This window comes from Halichoerus grypus, chromosome 6, assembly GCF_964656455.1.
Source record: "Halichoerus grypus chromosome 6, mHalGry1.hap1.1, whole genome shotgun sequence".
Classification (NCBI taxonomy): Eukaryota; Metazoa; Chordata; class Mammalia; order Carnivora; family Phocidae; genus Halichoerus; species Halichoerus grypus.
This window is the reverse complement of record NC_135717.1, coordinates 109,979,020-110,006,067: the sequence shown is the minus strand read 5'-3', so window position 1 is coordinate 110,006,067 and position 27,048 is coordinate 109,979,020. Positions and strand designations below refer to the sequence as shown.

The 27,048-nt window shown below is 41.5% G+C and overlaps 1 long non-coding RNA gene across 1 annotated transcript in view; it reads left to right on the top strand.

The window, feature by feature from the left end:
• The window catches only part of LOC118518667 (uncharacterized), a 54,830-nt gene extending 28,639 nt beyond the window's left edge, over positions 1-26,191 (top strand). Inside the window, exon 3 of the long non-coding RNA XR_004908822.2 lies at positions 26,162-26,191. This is a non-coding gene — a long non-coding RNA (uncharacterized LOC118518667). The remainder of the gene's footprint in view (positions 1-26,161) is intronic.
• The last annotated feature ends 857 nt before the right edge of the window (positions 26,192-27,048 follow it).

Here is a 27,048-nt window from a genome sequence, read left to right as displayed (position 1 = left end):
CTGTGGTCCCTCCCACTCCCTCACCCACGAGATGCAGCTGCCTCTTGAAAACTGGAAGGACGGATCTCTCCAGTCTTCTGAGCTCTCTCATCAGCCACCCAATAGCCTTGAGAAAGCCACTTGTCCTTTCTGTGCCTCAATTGCCTCACCTGTAAAATGGGCCTCACCTAGTTCACAGGGACACTAGGAGAATTAATTAGTGTTTGTAAAGCCTTGAGATTTCCCTAGATGAAAGAGCCTATATAAGTGTAAATGATTATCATTATCATTATTATTATTATTACATAAAGTATGGATGACAGATTAAGCATGGGATTATATGTCAACCTCCTGGGGATGGTTGATTTCTGGATAAACAAAAAGTGTTGTAGACTGTCATTATCCACCTTCTTTCCCATGTCTCTTCAAGAATGCATCATCAAGTTTGCTAGGTTACTAATGCAAAATGAAGTCTTCCTTAGCTCACGAGTGTTGAATTCAGACGAGATGGTAATGACCAAAGACTAGAAAATCTCTTTAGCCGTACATCTCAGGACCAAGTTGATCCTGCTCCCCATGTGAACTGTAACCATCTGACAGTTCTCCTGACTACGGGTAAGGAGACGGTTCTGAACCTGGCCTACCACCGAACCAGATTACCAAGTCAAGCCAATTACCAGTTTGCATTCTCCTTTCAGACATACTATCAATGAAAGTATAAATTAATGCTGAGAGTTTTAAATCTCTCCCAGACAGTCTCACCACACGACAAAGTTCAGGAAATCTGTGTGGAATTAAGGCCACTTGTGTTCAGTAAAACTGAATCAGCCTCATGACACATGTTCAACCCTTTCCTTTTGCCACGACCTGCAGCCTGTGTGGGACCAGGTAGGAAGCTCCAGTTGCCAGTCAGGCAGAGCTGCCACGTCAGGAAACCAGGAGCTTTGCGGGGAGTAGCTAAATAAGGGGCATTTAACGTGGGGTCCCACACGCCTACAGGCATGGGGGGGGCGTCTGTGAAGTCCTGGAAATAGCCTGAAGGCTTTTGTGTATATGTGCATTTTTCTGGGGAGAAGGTTCACAGTTTGCAGAGTTTCAAGAGATTCTAGGACCTAAAAGGATTAAGATCCAAATGTTTTCCTGCCATTTAATTTCACTCTTCTTAGACATAACTCCAGGTTGCTCCGAAACCCTAGTTCATACCACGTCCTGAGGCAGAAGCAAGGACCGCAACCGATACCATGGTTTTCTCAGCGATCCCTCTACGGTGCTCATCATTGTTTAGGAGTAGGTTTGATAAAGTCAACATGAGCCCTATACCCCGAAAACTGGTTCTGATTTTATGTTTAGTTTGTTGTTCCATACCTCTCTCCATTTGGAATAACATTTGTGCTCTGCCCTCCAAGTTTTTGACTAAATGCCTAATACTCATGCTGTTCTTTTAACTGCCCTTTAAAATGACTGGACTATGAAATTTGGTGGAGAGGGAGCTCAGTTTGAGAAAGTATGAATCTTTATTTCAGATAAGCTCCTGGAAAAGGTACATATTTTCCAAAGCAATCAATCAGAATTCGCTTGGCAACCAAGCAATCCCAGAGGCCCCAGTTCCCTTATGTGATTTATGAGACCTTCTCTTTCCAATACAGTTGACAGGACCTGGAGAATAGCTTCTCACCCAGCAGTTTTTAACTGTAGCTTCCAAGCTAAGGCACGAATCAGAAAGAAGCACAATGGGACGCAGAAATTCAAGGAGTGCGAGAAGAGATGGAACAAATTTTATTTGGAAGTAAAACATGCTCCTTAAATCACTTTCTAGCTCAATGACTCTGCATTTCTTACTTATGGAAATAGTAATTTAAATGCTGGTTTATACCATCATTCAGAAAGGGGCATGATAGCGCTGGGTAATGGCAGGATTTTTTTTTTCTTTAATTACACAAACGACCTTAGGGTGGTCAAAAGTGCATTGGACCGGCAGCTAGGGGGCTGGAGTCCTAGGCCATCACTTGCTTCCTATATAAACTATCACTTTAGTATCTGTAAAATGAGGAGTGTCTACCAGATGGGCTCTGGTTCGCAAATTCTGCACCCCTGGAATGCTAGCTGAGGACTCTTGACAATTATTTAGGGGCACCCTATTGAGGTGTGTGACCTCCCTGGCAACCACGAAGAAACCGTTATTGGAAAGCTGTTTTATGCTTGGAGCTGAGACCAGGGCAAGATATTAAAGATAATGAAGAAAATATGCCTGCCCTCAAAGAGTTCCCAATCCAACAGCATACCATTAATATACTATGACAGGATTAAACTAGCTGAATCGACAAAGCCCTATGGGCATGTAGTTGGAAAAAAGCAGGCAAGCGCATTTGAAGCAAAGGCAGCATGTGCAAAGGCACAGGAGTACGAAATGCCCGGTGCGATCAGGGGACAGAATGAGCCCGGGACCTTGCTTCCTTCTCTTCCCTAGGGAACCAGCCCAGGCGATCTGAAAGGAAACCCCAAGGTCTCTTTATATCTCTCCCTACAGCTAATCTATTCCTACTTCCTTTACTCTGGACCCATCTTTGTGCCCTCTATTTGTAGAGCCAAGCAAAAGGCAGCCCCACCTCAGAGAAGGACCCGCTGAAGTCTCCCAAGTCCATTGTTACTTATCATTTCTTTACTCACTCCACCTCGCGGGTTCTGTGTTGTTTGTGCCTAATAGGAGGAAGGGTGGGACGGAAGACTGGGGTTGCCTTTCACCCCTTCTGCTACAGGGTGAAGAATTATTTCACTTCCACCCAATTTCCTGTTCAAATGTATTTACTGCTTTTCCCATTGTTCAACTTGATTGGCATTTCTGAAATAGCTCCTTGGTCCTCTCTCCTATCTTCCGTTGTAAAATAGTAACCAGATCTCCTCCCTGGGGATATAGAGTGAGGAGGTAGAATGTATGGGCAGAGTACATTGCCAAAAGTATCAATGTGTTGCTCTTCATAAAAGATCACAACATCAAGGGGGCTTTCTGTTTAATTTCTTTTTCTGGCAATGGTTCTGGGTTGGTATTAACTCGTTCTTTCATCCCATCACCATGGGACTAAGCAAACATTACTGCTGGGTAAACTGAGCCAACAGTACAAAACTCAGGATTCCCACTCAGATCTTCCTGTCTATTGCTCATACCAAGATACTACATTAACTCATTAGTATCAAATTAGCAAGCATCTGCAACAATCTGAAGTTCTTATCCTATTGGTTAAGGTAAATTTTCCCAATAATATTTGGTCAAATAACAAGTTCCCCCCAAGAAAGAGTTTTGGAAAATAAATTGGGGAAATCCTGTGTTTAAAAAGTTAAAAAGTTTAAAAAGTCTCCCCCACTACAGGACTTCTCAGAGCCTGTAATGTGCTAATTTGGCTTATAAATCTTCAAGAAAGTGGTTCGCAAATTTACTAGACCCTTTATTCCCAAAGGTTGTATGAATCACCAAGGAACTGTTAAAAATCTATGTTGCCAAGCCCCACTCCCAGAAAACGGGAGTCTACAACAGCCCTGGAGTCTGTATTTTAACAGACACTCCAGGTGGCTCAGATGCAGATGACCTGCACATTGAAAAACACCGACCTGGACTGTTTCCCTAATAAGGCTCCTCAGAACAGATTTTGAGAAATGCAAATGTTGGTATAGGGAATTAATGCATATTCAGTCCAAAAAGGGGGGGGGGGCCTGATTTGTTCCACTGCACCATAGTTCCCACCCACTCATGTTAATTTGAATACATTTTTCTGTTACAGCTGCAAGATAAGACCTCATTAACTAAAGGGACAAACTAGCAGTAGACTTCGGAGGAGACAGCCAACTATTGACAACAGACCCCAATGATCTGACACCTAAAAATAACTCTAGCAAAGCTAATAGTAACGGTGTCAAGGTTTTTGCTGTATCATTTAGTTTTAAATATGATCACGCAAGTCAAAAAAGACTTTCTCCAACGTCTTTTTAAAGCCAGATAAAGAAGAGAACACTGTGTTTTGGGAGGTGGTAAATATAAACTGTCTTAGCATTTGGCAAATTATCAGGTTTGGTCTCAGGGTTTTGTGAACGTTCACAATTAACCACTAACACCTCTTGAGTTATCAACAGTCAAGTACCAGAAAGTAAACACACCAATGGGATTTTGATTCTTTTGAATCAACAATACGTGAAATGGGTCATAGCTGTAATGAGCCAGGAATAAAGTGTTAAATATACACTGGAGCAGTGTCAAATTGGAGAGGGTTCCTAAAAACCTCAGTAGGACCTACTTCAGACTCATTCGCTCATTAAGAAACAGTACCTTAGGGTACACAGTGGCGGGCAGCACTTTGGTAAAATGAAGTCAATATTTCAAAGAGTGAAAGTGCAGTGCTCTTAAAATGCAGAGTAACTGTGTTCAAACCAGGTTTCTGGAGACAGTACTATGATCAAATATAGCTAATAGTCATTATCTAGGGATAATTAAAAGTGGGTTTTTTTTTTTAATTCTCTTAAAGCGAATCAACTTAAACATAGTATTACATTTTAAAAGGAAGGGGGAGTTTTGTAAAATTAACTGAAATGATTAGCATCTGTTTATTTCATCTATTTCATGGCTGAAAATTCAGTTATAAGACAATGCTAACATTATACAAGATTGGATGAGTGAGGACAAACTGTGAGTTCACTAGGCAATATTTTTTATTTGACTTCTTTTCAAAGATAATAACTGGGCACTAAATATTTAGCTAAGAAATTCCCCCCTTTTATATAATTTTAAATCATGTATTATTAACACTGTAAGGGAGTCTTAGAGATCAATCTGTATTATCAAAAGACTTCCATTCATAAGTTATAAGAACCTAATGTGGTTTGAGCTAGGTTCTTATCCAAGTAAAATACCAAACGCTCACCAGACATTAAGACTCTTGTCTCTCTGCATCACTCAGCTCTACTTTCCTTTTGTTGGCATCATTCTTGGGCAAGCTCTCCCCCAAATAACTAAAATGGCCCTTTGGCTACTTTAAGATTATATTTCACTAGCATAGCAACAAAGTAAGAAGCAAAAGGCTCTTTCCCAATAGTTTCAGCCAGTGGCTTGATTAAAAAATGTTAAACTGGCTTTTCAGGAAAAGAAAAGAAAAAAAAAAAAAAAACTCTGGTTTTGGATATCCACTGGCGTTTGCCAATTTCCATAGTGTAAATACTCTCACCTTGGCCAATTTCAACCTGCCAACCTGACATCACTAAACATGGAACTGGAAAAGAGAGTAGTCCATTATACAGTAAGTATTTCTATTTTATAGATACAATGCACATAGATAACTTTAAGAGCATAGGGAATAATAAAATATAGTACAATAATTAAAAAGCTATGAGTTTTAAGTATTCACTACGTTTATTTTAATACAAGTTTATGTAATCTGATTTTTATAATGACTGTGTTTAACAACTAATTTGCAAAATTCTTAGAAATTAACATTGTCTCTTGTGGGCCAACATGAGCCAGCACACCAGTTAGCCCCTCAGAAATCCAGGAGGAAAGTTCACAGGAGCCTGGCTTAGGTCACATGCCCATTTGTAGATCCATCTTTGAACCCAAGAGGATGTGGTTTTCTGCCTGGCCAAACCCGAACTGGGCCCAAGGATGGGATTAAACTGCAAGCGTGTAGACTGGAGGAGAGTCTATGGTGATGAGAAAGAGTGGTTCCACAACAGAAAATGAGAGAAATAGGCTGGACAGGCAAAACAACAGGTATCCATTTTAATAGATGAAATAGCTCACGTCTCGATACATAGGGTAAGCATGGAATTTTATGGTCTACTTTGAGAGTAAAAGAAGATACTAGTAATTATTATTTTGGAACCACAAATAAAGAATCTAAAGCAGGATAACTGGCTGGCTTAGAGTCATACATATCAAATGAGTAACAGAGTCAGGACTAAAGGCCAAATTTCCTGAGTCCTGGTTCAGCACACGGCATAGACCTTCTCCGTTGTAATGGCATTCCATTTTTCTTTCTTTGGGATGGTTGGGCAATAGAAAAATCCCTAAAGTGAAGGAACAGAATAGATTTAGTAGTTGAAATTATCTGAAATGTACTAATATTTATTTATTTATTTTAGAGAGGGAGGGAGAGAGAGACAGTGTGCAAGCAGGGGGAGGAGTAGACGGAGAGAGAATCTCAATCAGACTCCCCACTGAGCACACAGCCCAGTGCGGGGCTCAATCTCACGATCTTGAGATCATGACCTGAGCCCAAATCAAGAGTCAGACACTCAACCAACTGAACCAGCCAACTGCCCCTGAAATGTACTATTTAAAATTATGTATTGTACCTTCTACATTTCAAAGTTTCTTATCCAATGTTTCAGTTCACCATACACTGTTGGTGGGAATATAGAATTTTGAGAACAATTTGACAAAACTAACAAAAACCTTAAAATCCTATATACCCTTTGCCCCAACAATTTAACTTCTGTGAACTAGTTTAAGCACCTAATCACAGATGTGCTCAAATGTTTTACTTTAAGGATGTTAATTATAACATTATTAATAACAATGAAAAATTAGAACTAACTTACATGGTCAATAGCAGACAAGTAGTTGGATAAATCATAATATATCAGTCCACTGAAGAGCCATGAAAATGATGCAAAGAAAAAGGAAATGACCCAGAAAGAGAAGTCCATAATATACGATCACATATTTTTGTGGGAGGAAAACATGACTGAAAGGAAAGACCATCCCAAAATATTCACAGTGATAATCTCTACATCGAACACAAGTAGCTTTTTTAAACTTTATATTCTTATTTTTGTATCTTTTTAAAGATTATTAATCATACAAGTTGCTCAACTGTTTTAAAAATTGTTGTGCTCTGTCCACTGTAATGTCCTGGCTTTCTTCATGTCCCCATTGCTGCATTCACCCTGGTTTAAAATCAGTTTAAAACTTTTTACTGGTGAAGAATCTGTCCAGTGGCAAGAATAAAAGGAATGGGGAGACTGTTAAAAAAACACAACTAAAATATATATATATATATATATCTGTCAACATTCAGGAGAAGCAGTCTGATTTTTCTGGCCTCCAAATGCTACGACTTGTAGCTCTGTGCTGACTTTTTCACAACGGTCAAGTGTCATAACTTTCTTTTAAACTTCCTACCTTGAGAAACTTGTAAAAGATCAGAAATAGATGTCAGTTCAGATTATTCTCAAGACTCTGTCCTGTTTCCCACGTAAAGGATGAATTCAGAGAGCCACGGGCTTTTAAGAATCCAGCAAAGACTTCACTGAGGATTGAGAGACTCTCCAAATACAGTTTATAAAAGAGTCAAAGTATATAATTTTGAAATTCATTTGACCAGAAGAAATTGGAAGAATAAAGGATATGAAACAGGGAGAAGAATATTATGGTAAATGAATTTCTTTTAACGTCATTTAAAGGAAAGTTAATGAATACGAATATATTTTTTTTAAGATTTTATTTATTTGACAGAGAGCGAGAGCACAAGCAGGGGGAGTGGCAGGCAGAGGGAGAGGGAGAAGCAGGCTTCCCGCTGAGCAGGGAGCCCGACGCGGGGCTCCATCTCAGGACCCTGGGATCATGACCTGAGCCGAAGGCAGACGCTTAATGACTGAGCCACCCAGGTGCCCCAAATGCAAATATTTGAAAAGATTTTTATTCATGTATTTCTTTTGGAGCAAGCTCGCAAGCAGAGGGGAGGGGCAAGGGGAGAGAATCTTCAGCAGACTCCACACTGAGCGCAGAGCCCGATGGGGCACCATCTCACGACCCTGAGATCATGACCCGAGCTGAAACCAAGAGCCAGAGGCTTAACTGACTGAGCCACCCAGGTGCTCCTGAATGCAAAATTTTAAAGACATAATCATACATTCCTTTTGCAAGTCATAATGAATTTTAAGGCCATCCACGCTCATTTACTTGAAGATAAAATATCACCCCAGCAACAGACATGGTAAGAAATCCCTGAAGGTAAAAAAAAAAAAAAAAGAAATCCCTGAAGGTAGAAACCCATTTCCCTAGAAATGGATTTATTTTGCAGTTAAATAGTAAGTGAAGGAAGAAACAAGGGCGACTCTATAGAAATGTTTGTTTCAGGGCTCAGATTTTAAAAAGTTACAGCTATTGTCTCAGAAAGAACACTGTACTTGGAAACTGAAAATATGAGTTTGGGTCCTGGTTCTGTAATTTGTCAACTCTATTGCCTTGGAAAAATAACTTCACCTCCCTAAATATCAAAATTTCAATCTTAAAATATGGATAAAATTATAACAAGTACACAGTTGTAAGCACAATGGCTGGTAAAAATGGGCTGCTCAATAAATATTTGTTACATAATGGTGTTTATGAGAGTACTTTGCAAACTGTGTGGATCATAGCACTTTCTGTTACTATAGTAACAGCACCTGACACACATTACTTAGTTACTTAGTTGTTTTTTGTGTGTTCTGCCTCCCCCACCACACACACACAAAATGCAAGCTCCATGAAAGCAGGAATCTTCATTTTTTTTGGATCTGTTTCTCGATTGTTTTCACTTTTTGGAATTTAAAACAAGGCCATCAGGGCAGAGAAATGGATAATAGTTGTGGAAAGATTTTGTATTTCAGTTTCTCTCTTCTCATATAATTTTGAAAGCCAGACAGAGATATCTATAGCAGAAAGAGCTCTTGGCTCTGATTTACATACCTTAACACAGTGAATACAATTTTCTCTTAATAAAAATTCAGTCTCAGGGGGCACCTGGGTAGCTCAGTAGGTTGAGCATTCGCCTTCAGCTCAGGTCGGGTCTTGGGATCCAGCCCCACTCCCTGCTCAGCAGGGAGCCTGCTTCTCCTCCTCCCTTTGCCCCTCCCCCTGCTTGTGCTCACCTGTGCTCTCTCTGTCAAATAAATAAATAAAATCTTAAAAAAAAAAAAAGGAATTCAGTCTGGGGTGCCTGGCTGGCTCAGTCAGAAGAGCATGCCACTCTTGATCTTGGAGCTGTGAGTTTGAGCCCCATGTTGGGGGTAGAGATACTTAAAAATAAAATCTTAAAAAAAAAAAAAAGAATTTGGTCTCGATCCCAGTAGGATGTGTTCAAACTACAGCAGTACACATCTTGTGATGAGAAAGCTAGGGAAGATTTAAGGTAGACGAACTTCTATTTCACAGTGAGAAGCTGATGCCCCATCCCCTTGAACAGAAGCTCCACGAGAGCAGGGATTTTTCTCTAGCACCTAATACGCAGCCTATAACATACTGTCATTCTTCAATAAATAGTTGTGCAAAAAGACGTCTGGGGGATGAGCTTTCTCTCTGATTAGGTTTCAGAATGCACAGTTGCTCCCGAGCAGTGAAAGGAAAGTCTATGAGAGGAGCCTGGAGTCCAGCAGACAGATACCATAATCTCAAGGCGGGATATAGAGACAGTGCGCTGAGTGCCACAAAAGGGAAATACTGGTGTGTAACTGAAGAGGAGAAAATATATTGCAGGGATCGTTGTGAAATAGAAGCAACAGAAGCCTGAAGGTGATGGAACCACGTCTTTTTAGGCAGGCTATCACTTCTAACATGAGAAGAACACACCCAGAAAATAAATCAGCCAGTAAGAAGGATGTGGGTTTCTGTATTTTGAAAGACAGTCACTAAAAAGGGTCAACCTGTCTCAAGTAATTTGCTCTTGGTCACCTGGAATAACTAAACAGAGAGGAAAAAAAAAAGCTAAAATCACATCTCCTCACTTAATGCCCGAAAGCAGCTTGAATTTTACCTATTTGAGAGGCATTCGCCAGGAAATGAATTCCTTTTTTATCTCAGACAGGTTCAGTTGTCTCAAGGCTTTCTTCATGTGCATTCTAACTTTGACAGGTAATTAAACAGTAGTTGGAAAACTGCGACTTACCAAAGTGACAAGGTACCTTTTAAAACACCTTCCAGGTACCTGAAAAGCCTCTCTCATCTGAGAAGTTGTGACTTCCTCAGTTTCCCTAATTGTTGACACCTCAAGGAGGTAATTAGTTTGTTTTGCTCTCTGTGCAGCGCCCTTAAAAAACAATGTTCCTTTCAGACTTCTGAGTGTAAAAAGAACATAAAGTTGCATTTCCTTTTAAACTGCATGCAACAGACTCCTAGTAAAGGCTCCGTAGAGATTTCCTGTAAAGCAAGAAGTGTGAAAAGGCCCAGAGTTTCCTGCCACACAACAGCGACACAGATTAAAATAAAGACCTAAATGATACACCTTGTTAACATGTGCTGCAATGCTTTATCAACACTATGGAAATTGGAATGTTCTTTTTTTCTTCTGAACTTTCTTGAAATGACTACCCAAATTCCCTTAATACATAGGCAGGAATGCACTTGGCAAGCTTTCCAGAGAGGAAAGAAAAAGAGTTCAGCTTTGAAATTACTTGACATGATTTAATGGGAGCTTTCGAGAAAATGGAAGCCGTTGGCCAAATCTTGGGCTGTGTGATTGCAAGGAGGACCTACGTCCCACAGAGGACATCAGCTGGAACTGTCACTGGTAGAAGCAAATAGGTTAGCGCAATGTGTGAACAGCAAGTCCATACGGTGATGGCTTCGAGAACAGCGAGGGGGATAAGCCAGGGTCTCGGCCCTCAGACATTCCCACTGACGCTCTCTAAAGCCAGCTACGCAGTCCAAGTCAAAGCCCTATTCTCCAAAGGACGAGCAGCTTTCTCATATGAAACAAAACTCAGATACCGGTCTTGAGAAACTGAGCCAAAAAAATTCTCACACAGTAGAAGACAGGGCTTTACCTCCAAAATTGTGTTACAGATTTAAAATGTTCTCCTAGAAACTACTTTGAACAATTAGTTATTCTATTGGAAGATACTGCATACTAACTATACGTGATCTTTGAAGAAAAAGAGAAAGGACCGTAATTGCTGAAATATCCTGGGCTTTCAACAGGCGTTCTGGCTACAAGAAAGAACAAATGTGGCAGCCTTGGCCATCCCCGTCTATGACCAGGACGTGGCAGACATACACTTTGTGCCATGGTCACTCAGAGCTGCAAGTGGTCCATCCACATTTTAATTTCACTGTGGTTTAATGGTAAAAAGTGTCACTCGGAAGGAAATGGGTGGTATGAAACCCAAAGTATTTTATTTTATTTTTTGTGTAGACCCTTCTCTTAGATGAGTAGGTGATTTGCCAACATGCCACGGGTCTCTGATGAATCATCAATCAGCTGATCGAGTGATTTTATTTTGCAATTTTGCTTTTAAATAAAAAGGGAAGAAGGAATCCCTCCAAGAAGTCTAAAAAAATGAACCTTGCTTAAACGATGTTTGAAATAAAACACAAAAGTACTAAAACAATTCAAAGTTACATCTCCAACTCCACTTTCACTCCTGACATTGCAATGACTGAGGACAAGGGTAAGTAATGACATGAAAAATGATGTGGAAAAACAAAGAAGCAAGAATTTGATAAAAACAGGTTACTCTTATATTTGGATTTAGCTAGTTCATCTGCCTGATGTTCTGACCTATAGGTTTATACAAAGATTTTCTTAAAGACAGCTGAGGTATACTGACCAGCACTCTGACGCTGGAAGCAGAAATCTTTTTTCTAAAAAAGTCTGAATTGGGCCACTGATTACTTGTAGGATCAAGTCACAACGTCTCTTAGCCTCGTATAGAAGCTATGGGGTTAGTAATTCAAACTTCACAATGTTACATTGAGGATTCAGTAAAACAATGCATGTGCAAATGTTTGGTTAAGTACGAACCATTTGTGATTGGATGTTAAACTCTAAATAAGGGTCCCATTCAGTTGAGGGAAGCCTAGATCATAGCAGCTAATTCCTCACTTCCTACAACCTCATCTGGAGAGCCTCTCAGAAAAGTAGGGGACTCTGTTGGCCGAAGGGCAATGCTGAGCAAGGAGCCAAGGGCAGTGTCCTCGGATTGTCTTATAAACCAAAAATGTACCTGGTATTTACTACATAGCATACATTTTTAAAAGCATTTTGCATATATTAGCCTATTTATACCTGACAACAACCATGTAAGGCAACAGTACTAATCTGATCGTCCCCATTTTTTGGTCGAGCAACCGAAACAAAGATGAAAACACAAAGAGATTCAAGGTCATCTGGCTCTGTAGAACCAGAATGCAAACCCAAGCTCAAGAGTCTGGGTTCTTATCACTTTTCTTGCCCCACGCCAGCACGGAACAAGAGAGGCTCCCAAGGGCTCCCTGCCATGGCAGTGCTGAGAGGGCCCAAGAGGTCTGGGGTCTGAACAGAGAGTCCACGGCTGCTGGGTGTGGGGTCTTGGGGATGAGAGGCAGTGGTGAGGTTGGGGGTCATCAGCAGTGGTGAGCAGATGACAGTGCAGAAGGACAAAGCAGTATCAGGGCACATTGCATTAACCCCAGCACAGGGAGCAAGGACAGAGGCTGGTATACATGTACAAGGCAGGACAAGACATTTCATGAGGACCGGATGTGCAGTCTGTGGTCAGCAAGCACCATGCTGTGCAGGTGAGGTGGGAGGAGCCCCTCCCTCCACCCCCAGGAGAGCAAGGGGGAACCAGGAAGATAAGGCACTACTGAAAGCAGGAGAGACTCCGGTGCCTTTCACTTGCAAAACCAAGTGTTTCCTTCCTTGGAGGAGCATGGAGTCTGGAGACCTAGATCAGTTTATGTGGGGAAAGTACATTAGCAGGTTTGTATCTGCCAAGGTCCTTCACTCGATGTTCTCTCTACCTGGAATGTTCTTTCCCAGATCCTTTCCTTCATCTTTCACCCGTTTTGTTCGGGTGACTGTTCAAACGTCACTCCTAGGAAGACCCCCGTTGCTCTCTATGCCCTTGCTCTGTGTTAATACACCAAGTACCAGCTGCAATCACTTCGTTTATCATCTGTCCTCCAACTAGAGTGTAAGCTCTTTGAGCATAAGGGCTTGGTCTCCTTTACTGCTTTATTTTCAATGCCTAGAACTCTGCCTACTGTATAGTAGATGCTCAGTAATATTTGTTGGCTGACTGAATGCATCAGATGGGTTCATGTCAACCCCGATGCATACATATTTAGGCTAACAGAGCTAGAAGGGAATTTAGAGTCCAATCTAATAAATCCCATTTTTTTTCTTTTAGTCAGAATACATTCTTCAAAGAGTAAGATATAATCAGAAAAAAACCCTAACAGCTCTGCTTGAATCCTGGAAGTGAGGGGGAGGCACGTTCTAGAAAGAATTGTAGAGAACTATTTGGACAACACTTATCTAGACCAACTGCTTAATTTTTTTAATTGAGGAAATTGAAGCCCAAAGAGGTTATCTAATTCGCTGAAAGTCCCAAGTCCAAAAGTTAGTTTTCATGAGCTCCAACCTAGATGAATACCGGTTTGCAAGTTACCTGTTTTGTTACCAAGCAGAACGAAGGTTCTGGTTCCAGATGTGAGCCCCCTGTTTAGATTTCATGTGACGGTTACTCTGCCTGCAGATGCCAAGAGGCATGGAATTTTTTGAAAATTACAAATCCAAGCTCTGGGTAAAATTTTCTTTCTTTCTTTTTTTTTTTGGTCAGAATAACTAAAATTTGGCAAATCAGCTAATGGCATGACGTGAGTTTCTTCTACTTTGTTAATACCATTTCCCTCACCAAGCCCTCACTTGCACACCCGGGATCTTTGCCTCATCTCTTTCTGCAGCTCAGCAATGTTCCTTTCTCCCTCAGTCTTCCCCTCCTCCAAACAATGTGGTGCCGCACATGTTCCTCATCTGTCAGAATGCCCTCTAGCTACACACTCCAAAATACTTACACACACAGTTCTTCCTGAGCATGTGCCCGTGGTTCCTTCTCTCCCTCTCTCTGTCTCTGTGTCTCTGTCTCTCACACACACACTCCACTCAACTCTTACTATAATAGGCTTTTCCTTCAAGTCTTTGGCATCCAATTCTCCCCTCTTTTGGTGTATCTTCCCTCCTCCTCCCCTTCCTCTTCCTCCCCCTCCTCCTCCTTCTTATACCCCCCTTCTTCCCCCCTCCCCCTCCTCTTCCTCCAGGCTCTGCCAGGCCTGACTCATTTGCCACTTCCCTCCGTTCTATGGTTCCTGCAGATGGTTGGGGCGGCGGGGGGGGGGGGGGGGGGGGAGGGAACCATTGGCCATGAGTACCAAGTGATATGTTATTATGGAAAATTCTTCTCTAAATGAAACTCAGCCATCTGGCAAAACGTGTAACAAGGGGAAACCAAAGCGAGAAGGAAAAATCCATGAAACATTTGCTCATTTCAGGTTGGGAAGGAAGATAAAAAACAGAAGATGATCTACTCAAATCCATCTAATTAACATTGGAACATAAAGTAGAACACCCTGGATTAGTGATAGAAACACCTGTATCCTGGTCTTGTGTACATAATATTTAAATTCAAGACGTGAAATTAGGTTTTACCAAGAGACCCTTGTGGGAGATAACATTTTTAATGGAGTTAGTAGGGGAGGAAATTTGCACCTCTGCCTGGTGTAATCTGTGAATTACATTTCTGTGCCTTGATCTTCCTAAGTGAAAGTAAAAACTATCCTAAGATTTTTCTTTAATTTCCTTGTTATTTTCTAAAAAAATACTTTAATGTTAAAATAAAAAATTATCTAACATTTATTCTTTATATCCATATTCTAAATACTCTCTCTGATTTTTAAATATTCTACTCATATAACCTTCAATCAGAACAGAAGGTCAAAGGATAGAGTTAGAATCATAATATATTCCTTCTCATAAAAAGCTATGCATCAACCACAATGAAGATTCTTCCACTTTATCTTCAACTGAGACAGAAATTTGGCACAAAGCAGAGAAAGAATATGCTTTATGAAAAACAGACAATGCTGACTTTTCCATAACTTGGCTCTGTCGAGTAGAAAGTTATTTTCTGGTAATGAAAATACAAGACCATTTATGTTTGACTAACAATCGTATTTGAATTCACATCATAATTGGGATGTGAATTATCTACATCAAAAGTGGGGAAAAGAGAGCGCTGACTATCAAAAGACTTTCAAGCACCTCTTAGTTCCCCCACTATGCAAATAAAATGACAATATGCAAATTTTGAAACATCCTAACCAGTCCTTCAAAAACAAACCATTCCTGGCTCCTACCAACGGTATGTGTCCTATGCAGGGATCCAAGATTTAACATTTGATCTGCCCAGGAGAACTGGGATCTTTCTGTTGGGCACACATCCACATATATGAAATTTCAAACTTGGACTCTGTCTTTCAAAAGCTTATTCCTCTCCTGATTATAGCTACATCATGCTCTTTGCTATTTGTTGTCATGGGCTCTGATCTCCAACCTCTCACGCATAACACAGAATTCCTCTCAAGGAGAGAGTCTGTGACTATGAATGAAAAAGAGAAGACAATCCCCCATTGCCCATTGCCCACCTTCATGATGAACTATTTGTTGATGTGTTTCTCCCTTCCTCTATCTTTATCTGCTCCTTGGAGTAGTGGCAATGTCAACTGAATACTGGCTCAGGAAATGTGGAATAGTTGAGATTCTTTTGATTAGAAGCAATAGAAGAGGGGTGCCTGGGTGGCTAAGTCGGTTAAGCGTCTGCCTTCAGCTCGGGTCATGATCCCAGGGTCCTGGGTTCAAGCCCCGCATCGGGCTCCCTGCTCCGCGGGAAGCTTGCTTCTCCCTCTCCCACTCCCCCTGCTTGTGTTCCCTCTCTCGCTGTCTCTCTGTCAAATAAATAAATAAAATCTTAAAAAAAAAAAAAGAAGAAGCAATAGAATAAAAGCTCACACTTGCTCTGGCAAGAAGAAGAAGAAGAAAAAGGAGGAGGAGGAAGAGGAAGAAGAAGAAGAAGAAAAAGAAGGAGGAGGAAGAGGAAGAGGAAGAAGAGGGAGGAGGAGAAGGAAGAGGAAGAGGAAGGAGAAGAAGAAGGAGAAGGAGAAGAAGAAGAGTGAGAGATTTATCATTAAGACACAGAGGTGAGTCACACAACCCAAGGATAAGAATGTGGCCAGGCATAAGGAAGACTGAATGGGAATGGAATAGGGGTCAAGAATTTGCCCACCTCTCCTCTTCTGCTTCATCTATCTTAACACGGTGTTACTTTGTCCCCTGGATGAATATAAAATGGACACCCATAGCTCCCAAGTTCAAATATTAAATTTCCAGTTTCTCAGAGATTCTTCCTCAGAATCCCATGGAAAGGGTTCAAATTGGCCCCCTGCACACCCTTGACCTAATGGGTGGTGGCCAGGAAGGGCAGAGTCACATTGCTGTAGAGGTCCAGGGAGCCTGCCATCCTGAAGGGGTGACTGAGTGGTGATGTGCTGGGCAGACACGAGATAGTCACCAGCTGGTGACTAACCAGGGAATGGAGGTAGAGTGACAGGAAAGAGAAACTGGCATTTCAGCCATTAGAAAAATATATCTGTGACAGGGCGTCCAGAAGTGTAAACCACATGAAACCCCAATACAACAGAAAAACTAAATGGGTAACTTGGGTGACCCATAAGGAAGCACTTCTCATCTCTTCTCAAAAATCCCCAAGAAAATGATCCCACTGAATTACAGTTGACACAGGGTCAGGCCTGTTAAACTCTGATAATTTTGTTTTAAACTCGGTGTGAGAGTAGGGGTCAGTGAGGAGGAGGGTGGGGGTATGGGGCAGCTTGTGAAGAAGACATCTGAGTACTACAGAGTTGCACCCTGGAGACCGAAGGCGGGGGAACTTCTCCCTCAGGATGTCAGGGAGCCTGTGTCAGCCGCAGCACCTGCTTCACCTCAGTCTGCTGCTTTGGCTGCGGTCCCATCAGCCTAAAGCAGTAACGGTTGGACACCAGGCTCTCAGTCAAGACATTTCACATCTCCCAGACCCAGAATCCAGCGCCCTGGGTACTGTAAGTTCCTGTGTGTCTGTTACATATCACCGCAGCAACAGAGTCTCCTAAATATAAACGAGATGTTGAGAAAATGAAGTGCCTTTGCAAAGGTGAAGGACAGCACAACATGCAACAAGGCCGTCGCCTCGGATTAACATAACCTAAGAGATCACTTCAGGCTGAAACACAACGGCCTGAGCTCAGTTGCGTAAAAGGATAGGGCCTTGTGTGCAGGACTTTTTTTTAAGTTATGAGCGGCCTTAGAATGTCTCTGGGAACCAACACGCGATCTAAAAATGTATGCTTAATGTCTAGTAAACATAGTTCTGTCCCAGAATGCTAGCGTCTAAAATTAGAGCAATTGAACAAGAAGCCGGCAGCCAGCACACAGTACGAAGAGCTTAGCTTTGAGCAGGTGGGCCGCATCCACATGACCTGCAGTGCTGCCCAAGACTCAGGGACGCTGCAGTGTCACCTTTTCTGTCTGTCCCAGCGACACTCATCCCCCATGAGAAGGTCGGCAAGAGCAGCAGAACCTTCCCTCTGGGCTTCTCTTCTTCCCCTCTTAGAAGCTTCAGTTGTAACAGGAAGTTTTATTTAAGGGAACGGGAGAGGAAGAAAGCAGACTCAGTGAAGACTGGGCAAGCATGAGCCCATTTAAAATAAAGGAATGATGTTGCTGACTTTCAGTTCCAAAGCAAAAGTCTACAGGTGACATTACTAGTCAACTTGGTAATGAAAAACATGCTTTAGAGTTTGTGAACTCCCAGCAAAGGAAGATGAACCTAATGGGCTTACTTGACTTCTTGCTCAAGAATTTTCCAAAGACCTAGAATCACTTTATCTCCAAAGGGAGTATCAGCTGTTCAATACCTACAAGATTTTAGCTTCTGTCATCTTCCCTCTCTGGGGAATAGTGGTGTGACCAAAATCCAAATGGGCTCTTTATCTGAGAAACGTTAGTCCTTCCATCAATCTCTCTTTCACTGATTTATCTAATACCCTTTTTTTTTTTTTAATGGTATCTACTATGTCCCAGGCACTGTACTAGATGCTGGGGATGTGACAATGAGTGATAAAGACATAGACAGTCTTTAGGGGCTTTCAGTGGGTGGAGGAAAAACAGTGATAGAAACAATGTGTAATATTCCTAACTGGAATCCCCTTGAAACTTGCAATTCTGCCTCATACTCCTAACCCTACTGGGCAGTGTGTGACATATTTTCCACCCACCCTCCATAGACAAAAGTTGGAAAAAAATGACATTTTCTGATTATGAAAGTACCAAATATCAAGATAAAGCATCACCCAACATATAAGGAAAATGGGGGGGATAAGGATAAAGAGTAAATAAATTACAATCTTCAGAGAGAAGGAGCCAGGGTGCATAAGGACCAAGAGATGAAACAAAATTTCATTTACAAATGAAATGTATGAGCTAGAAAGAGTAAATTTTAGCAATTAAGCACATGTCTAAGAGCCTGAACATGGGACTAGAGTAAAGTACAAACAAGTAATCCGAAACCATAAACTGGATCATGCAACTCCCTTAATTAAAAATCATCCTTAGATGGTAGTAATCATTTTGCAATGTACAAATGTATCAAATCAACAGGTTGTACACCTTAACTTTACACAATGTTATATGTCAATTATATCTCAATGAAGCTGGAGAAAAAAAATAAAAATAACTAAAAATCTCCATTGGCTCCTTGTTGCTCACCTAACAGAATTTAAGTACATATACTCACACAAATAGTTCATGCATTCATTCAGCAGAACGTACATATGCCATGTAATGATCTAGGCAATGGGAATGCAAGGCTCTACTTGCTGCCCTGAAGACTCTCAGTCCAATGAGAACATAGGTTAAAAAAATAACTGTGATATAACATCCTCAGAGCCATAATCCTACTTACATACAGGTATCATGGAAGCACAATGAATGGAGAGCCAAATCCTTCCCAGGGCAAAAGGGAAATACGACTTTAGACAGAATAGATATTCACATGGAGACTTGAACGATAAATGGGAATTCTTAAAGAGATAGAGGAAGAAAAGGCAACACAGCAAATTAGGCAGAGCAAAGGGACTGAAGCATGGTTTTTCTTATTCTTTTCTATGGAATTATCCAGTTGTTTAGACGGATCAGTCAGCCCACTCTGTCAAGGAGGCTATGCCTGTCTACACAGCCTGTCCTGGGCAAGTAAAACTCTGGGCTCTAAGAAATTAGTTTTTCTAGGAATGTATTCATATTTGAGCCTTGGCCTGTTTGGAGAAGATTTCTCAAAAGTATTATCTACGAGAGCAGAAGACTCTATTTAACCACTGGCAATAATGAGTTGTATATACCTATGCAGCTTAAAATATTACCAATGTATTTATTGTGTGGTTACTTTTTTAATCTAAAAATCAAGGGTGCTTTTAGTAAAAAGTGAAAGGAAAAGTTGGCCATTATCTAGGTGAGCTGATACGTATAGATAATCTTTATTGCATAAGCAATAGGAGATAATTCGGCAATAATCTGGTAATTTAGGCTATGTACATAAGTGAATGGTAAGATTTATTTATTCAATGAAAGTATTTTAGGTGCCAGACTTGGTGCTAAATCCTTGAAAAGACTCAGCTGTCCCTCAGAGAACATGAATTCTAGGGAGACAGACAATAAATAGGAATTAAGTTTAAAAGGTAATGAAAGTAGTCACAAGTGCCAGGAAGGAAACACAGAGCGATATAATAAGCAGATGCTCCTCTCCAGGGAAGCAATATTTCAGCAAAGATCTGAAATGAGACTGAAACATTGTACTCTTAGAGCTAGATGTTCATTTGGGTCTCCACATGGATTAAATTAATAACTACAGTATAAGAGGGGAAAGAATGCATTTTGGAGCTAGGAGCACAGAATCTGGGCTTTGGCCACTTTGGGCAAGTTACTTCTCGTTTCTGGGCATCTGCTTCCTCCTCAGCAATTTGGCCATAATAATATCCACTTACCTGAGCCACTGATGGAACCAAGGAGGAAAATACAAGAATGGTCAGATCTGTTGCTATATTAACTCATTTATATCACCCGGCAACCCCAGAATGTAGGTACCATTATTATCTCCATTTTACAGATGAGGAAACAGAGAACATAAATTAGAACTGAGGTTTAAATGAGTTCCCATTTGCAGATCCCATGCTTTTTAAATACTACATAATGCTGCCCCCCATATTCATGCCTAGCAAACAGTCAGGGCTCAGTTAGTCTTCTTCCCTTCACTTTGGACTAATACAGTTTTAGAAAACAGAAATCCTTTTATAAATTTTATACTAAGAAAATAATGTATGAGAATAAAGAATTAGCTAAAGAATTCTTCTTTACTCTTCACTACTAAAGAACATTAAAAAATGTTTAATGTTGAAGTCCAATAAATGTATCATACAGCCATAAAAATGGTTGTAAAAGCAGATTAAATAGCATGAAGAAATGTTCATTATATATTAACTGAAAAGCAAGTTTCACTTGTCCAGTATGATCAATTTTTGTTATATATGTATGCCCAGGAAAAAAGGGGCCAGAAAATACATTTTCTTTTCTTTTTTTTTAAAGATTTTATTTATTTGACAGAGAGAGAGCAAGAGCACAAGCAGGGGGAGGCGCAGAGTGAGAGGGAGAAGCAAACTCCCACTGAGCAGGGAGCCCGGCATCATGACCTGAGCCAAAGGCAGATGCTTAAGCAACTGAGCCACACAGGCACCCACAGAAAATACATTTTCTTTGTACTTTTCTATATCTTTCAAAGTTTTTATAATGAATATGTTCTTTCAGTACAAAAGAAGCAAAAGAATGGAAGTTATGAAAACACTACTCCTTTTAGAATGGTCTATTCATCTTTGTTTATTCATATAATATTTTTCCTTGTGGAATAATACTTCTCTTAACAAAGATAAAGCATTCCAACCATACATTGCATTCTCGGAAGTTTAGAGACCAGGGGTGGACAAATATAGACTACACTGGCATTTGTACTGCCTCCCAGTTTGGCTGCAATAGGACCCCTTGTCTCGAAAGCCCTTCTCCAAGTTCATTGCTTTCCCCACAAAGGATCTTACCCGTTTCTCTTGGAGGCAACACAAGGGGCAGTAGGAATGTGAGTTTCTCTGATGGAGAGGAGGAGCATCTGGTTCCTTGCCACTTAAAACAATTAAAACCCTGATCTTTAATGTGGAACAGAGCTAAAGGATGGGTTGTTGGAATTAGGCATGTTAATTTAATGACCATCCTAGCACGGTGAGGAAATCGGACCTCATTTTATCTGAATTTAACTGGAAATCTCATCAGCATTCTTCTGGCTGCAACTACAAATGTACCTTTATGCTTCAAGAGCCCTGTAGCATGCTAACCTATAAAACAGATAAATTGGAGGAAGCATTTCTGCCTCACACAGAAAAAGATGCTTTGCTTTACAAAAGATTCACCTCAGGGCTTTTTTAATAGATGGACCCCTATGAACAGCTGTTTATTTGTTTACAGGTTATTAACTATTTGGCTGAAAGATGCGCCGAGGCCAGGGTGGGTTCAAGAGGCAGTGCCACTGTGAACTAGAGATCAATTAAACGTGGAAACAGAGCTTTCCGGTGGAGAATCCCACCCTCTTTTTCCTGCCTTGTGTGTGGGAAGGAACTGCTAGAGAGCCAAGAGAAGAGAGAGCCCATTAGCAAGAAAGTAATTTTAGTGTAGTTCCGAGAAAGCTACAAGGGGTTTGCATGTAGTGGGGGAGGAGGAGAGGAAGGGCAGGAGGGCCCCCCCACCAAGCCCTCAGTGGGAGGCCTGTCCCTTAGGCTGTTCCTGGTGGCTGGGGCTTTGTTGCTCCCGGCAGGACTGCGGTGGGAGGAACTGTGAATTACAGATCCCCGTCAATGCCTGGCTCTGCTGGTGAGGCTTTGGAACAAGAGCTCTCGTTTTCCAGATCCAGAACACTCCCTAAGACACGTCTTCAGCCCCGGAAGAAGGGCCCTAAGAAAGATCTGTCCCAGGGGCTCTTTAACCCATACTGTAATTAACAGGTCCCGATTTTTATACAAATCTGTCACTCCATTCAACCATTAAAAGCAAACATGAGATACAGTCAGTTTTTCTTCTCTCATTTCCTCAGAATTCCATGCCAACAGCTTTGTCCTCAACAAACCTGGGTCTCACGGTCTATTATTCCCCGCCCCCCCCCCCCCCCCCCCCGGAAAGCAGGCTGGGTTTAGGTTTAACTGCTCAACCGTTGCTTTCTGTTGCACTTAATGAAAAATTTAATTTTTCTGGCAATTATTGATCTGATGTCAGTCCTTCATTCTACAGCCAATGATTTATGGCCAGATTGCATGATGTACATTGATCCAAGGCTTTTAATACTCCTTTACGGTGCTTACTTCCCTACTAGCCTGATATTCAGGGCTGGCGGGATTCGCTTTCTGATGACCGTAGCACCACTCTCGGGGACACATACCAGAGTCAATCAAAATCTCCTCTGATTTTAACTTGTACCTGGACTCCTTGGTACCAGCTCCAAATCCAATCCTACTTTGGCCACCAGAACATAAGGATCCTTGTTAAGCTGATTGGAGGGCACCACATCTGCATTCCAGGACTGGCCTCTAAAAGCAGTTGAATCTGTTGACCAATTACCATCTAGAAGAACAGCTAACTAGTAATCATGTCAAACCAAACTTGGCTCTTGTCAGAGGCATGTCACATATAAAAGAATAACAGTAAACAATTGTATCCGAAAGAGTTCCCCCATTCAGTTACACAGGATTTCATTGGGGGGCTGAATTATCTTGGAACCAAATCAAGTTGTAGTCCTATTTAAAATTAAACATGATTCAGGAGTTAAACCAAGATTCCCTGAGGGCAGAAATAAATGGGGTTTGGGGTGACCGCTTCCCTCAAAACACTCCAGGCCAGAGTCTTCTTGTTTTGTCTTTTTTTTTTTAAATGGAATAGAATTTTAGAAATTCAGCTAAGCATTTCCTTAAATTCTTAAACAGATGCTTAGCTCAGAAATGAGGAACTCCTTTACATTGTGCATAGATTGTTACTGAGTTTACTGTCCATTATTTTACTCAAGAGCCTTTGTGTAGATACCCTTTTTTTTTTTTTTTTAAGATTTTATTTATTTGTTTGACAGAGAGAGACAGCGAGAGAGGGAACACAAGCAGGGGGAGTGGGAGAGGGAGAAGCAGGCTTCCTGCTGAGTAGGGAGCCCCATGCGGGGCTCGATGCCAGGACCCTGAGATCGTGACCTGAGCCGAAGGCAGACGCTTAACTGACTGAGCCACCCAGGCGCCCCTGTGTAGATACCCTTTTGACAAATCTCTTTAAGAGCTTAAGATTCTCCTCCCTCAAAAAAAAAAAAAAAAAAAGCCTTTCTTTTGTGATAAACCTTGATCCTTGAGGGCTTTGCAAATTGTCATCTTTCCTACTTTATCTTGGCAACTAGAAAGTAGAGCACCTGGCAGGCAAGACTGGGTGGCTAGGGGAAAGGGTGAGAGAGAGCTGTTTTTATTGTGTACATGTTTTACCTTTTGAATTTTGAAAACTATGCATGTATTATCTATCCAAAAAGTTAACAGAATTTCAGTAAGGTGGCACAATGGCAACTTAGAAGACTCTTTATTCTGCTATTATTCCCTTCCCTGTTTTTGGTGGGAATCGCTAGATTGTTTTGCTTTGTTTGTTTATTTTTATACTATCCTTATTTGGCAAAATTCAAAGTTAGCAATTCTTATTGGAATTGGCTAGATAAATATGCAAATACATACACACCCCACACCCATACACAAAGTCACACACTCCAACCCTAGTACTGAAAAATCTCTGGAAAGCTGCTACCCCATCCCCTGACCTGATGAATGGGAAGGACAGGCCCGAGAAGATTTGTACTGGTCCCAGTTAATGGTGGACCTGGACCCCAGAACCCACAGCCCCATAATTCCCAGTCCCTTGCCCTTTCATTAACATCGAAAATACATTGTAAATCAGCCAAAACTATGACTTGCTTTTTTTTTTTTTTTTTTGACAGATAGAGACGGAACACAAGCAGGGGGAGTGGGAGTGGGAGAAACAGGCTTCCCACCAAGCAGGGAGCCTGATACAGGGTCGATCCCAGGACCCTGGGATCGTGACCTGAGCCGAAGGCAGTTGCTTAACGACTGAGCCACCCTGGTACCCCTATGACTTGCTTTATAAAAGTACTATTGCCTACCACTTGGAAGAGCCTAATAATTACAAAAGCGAAAGCTATCTCCAAGAACTAATTTTCATCTTTATAGGAAAATGAAATGAGCCCAGATAATGTATTTTTTTTCTTCTGCAGTGCTATTTATATTCAGCAACTTGGGTTACTTTGAGGAAAAGGACATTAGTTTCTTCAATTTCTGCTCTGCTGGTTCCTTCCTCCCCATTCCTGTAAGCTAAAATATAAACTCCTTCTCGCAGCACCCAGCGTCCTTCAGGTTTCTACTTTCCAGCCTGGACTGTCAGCTGTCCTCCACACGACTGCCCATTTTCTACTATGCCAAACTACTTCTGGGCCCCCACACATGCCATTTCCTCGCGTGTTTGCTTGCGTCTGCGCACACTGCCCCCTCTGAGGGACATCGCTCTCCCACTGAAAGCGCCCCTCCCCGGGAGCTCTTGGGGGAAGACTCATTGCCAGTGTTCCTTGGCAACACTTGTCTGACCACACAGGTATCATTAGCTGCTCCTTCCTTTGCTCTCCTGCTCCCGCTAACATTTTCCAGAGGCCTCTTTCAGCATTTCCCTCACTGTTGGGTGAATATTTAGGACATTTGTCTCCCTAATAAAACTGTGAGCTCCAAAGCAGGACAACCATCTTGTCCATAGTTGTCTCCCCATTGACTACGTAGCATTGCTCTCAGCATATAGTAGGTGATCAATAAATGTTCTCAGAAGGAAGAAAGGGGAGAGAGGGAGGAAGGGAAGCCAGCATTTGGGGATGCAAACAGAAAAAAGCCATCCTGTATGTTCACCTTTGGATCGTCGTCAAGGAATAGAACATTCCCCCAATGGCTAGTGGGCCCAGAGTTAGGTACTTAAAAAGAAACTTAGAAAACCATGCAACATGGGCCTTGGGTAGGAAAGCAAGTAGATACACTCTTTGCTGCCTTGTTCTCTTCTATCTAGGCTCATGCCTGGGAGCTACTCTTAGTGGAACATTCCCTTCACCTCACATAAAGGCAGGCATGCATTTATATTAGCCTTTGGTATTGAGCAGAATGTCTTAGACTATATTTACATAATAGTTATGATACACAAAACTGAGAACAGTACTTACAAGCCCATGATTTGTGCCTCTAATTCATTTTACTGGCCAGCCCCTCATCTCTTCACTTTACTGAATGACGCTAGTTTCTCCAACTGGGAACAAAAGAAAAAAAATAGAAGTCTGACAGCTGAATTCTAATCCCCACCGTGCCATGTGACGGTGAGCACATTTTTTTTTTTCTCTTTCTCCTCAGTTTCTTGCTCTATAAAATGAGACGTTTGGACTAACGGCCTCTCCTAGATCTAAAAACTATGATTTTGCATCTCTAGAGTATATTGAGAATGTGGAACTACATGCTTAATAAATATGAGTAATCGACCAATATTGGTTTTACATTTAGAGAATGCAGGCACTGTCTCAAGTACGTAGGCCATGAGATGGGATATAAAGCCATATTGGAAATGACCCTGCCCTCAAAGGGCCAACAATCTAATCAGAACTTTGAAACACACAAAACATGCCAAATATTATACAAGCAGACATGCAAAGTGCCAGATAAGGGGGAGAGATGATAAAAACTTTGACACCACACAGCTGATATGTTAGCAAACCTCACTCACAGCAGACACGGGAGAGGATGAACCACGGACAATAATACGGCTAGCTTCCCCAACTTCTGATGCTCATAAATCACTGAGTCATCTGTGGTTTTCTGTTGGACATTTTAAATCAATTTCAGCATCAAATTTAAACAGGGAAAAGAAAAGAAAATGCAGTCCTCCAGTATGAACCGTCAAGACCTTAATAAAAAATAATGTCAGTAATAGTAACAATAGCAACAGCTTGCCAAACGCCAGTCACCGAGTCCGCTGATGGGCATTTGCACTAGGAAAAGTCAGGTGACTCAGCTCTGTCTCCAGCGACTTGGGTCCCGCGTAGAGCGCTTCCCTGACAGGCTCATCCCCCAACATTGCAGGGAGAGAACAGTATCAGTGTACTTCTGCCGTGACTGTGACCAGAAATTCTTTTCCTTTGGCTGTGTTTTCAGAGTCACCCCTCCATAAACTTGGCACCCACACAACTTTCCTGATTCTTGCAGCGCATGGATGAGCAAAACCATAAACGTCCAACTGTATTCAGGTCTCTCGCAGGTTCCACTGACTGGACTGCCTGCCTATTCTAACCAATGTAACGAGAGTAAGAGCTACAGCCGCTTCCAGGCAAACTCCAATTTCAGATTAGACAAGATTTCGTGCAACTTACAAATACAGAAGTTCAAATGCCACGCGGAAGCATGGGCTGGGATCTCACCGTCTTGAGTTGTTCACTTGGAGAAAATGTACTCCTGATTCTTTGATTTCATTTTCAGCTCCTTTCTCTGTGGGGCATTTCTTTTTTTCTTTTCCTCATTTTGAATTATTCTGCTTTGGTGGCTGAAATAGTACTTTTTAGCAAGAGTGGGTTGTAACTCTGAAACTCTATAAAAGGATTAAATGAGTTGATTTGCTTGGCACCCTAATTTCCTCTGTTTCTCTATAAGGCTCCTTAAACTTCATTATTACACAATGTAGAAAGCTAAATTAAAAGAGAAATTCCCTGTCAGTTAACTAACCCTGAAAATTAAAATATTACTGTTTGATTATTGGTTTAGTCTCCCATTTGCCTTTTAACCTAATGGAGTTAGTAAACTAATTTCCTTTATACATTTCACTCAATCACATCATGAGTGACACATTATTCTGCTAATGCTTTGAGACAGTAATGTAGAGGGGAGTGTGCCCTAGTCGCAAGGTAAGCATGCTAACATAAAAGGCTAATCTCTGGACCCATGAGTGGCTCTCACTCACCAAAAACCACATCCTGGTGCAGGGTGCTAGCCTGGGAGCCAATTCCCAAGGGGATCAGGAATGTGTCTCCAAGTTGCTCCCGCTGTCC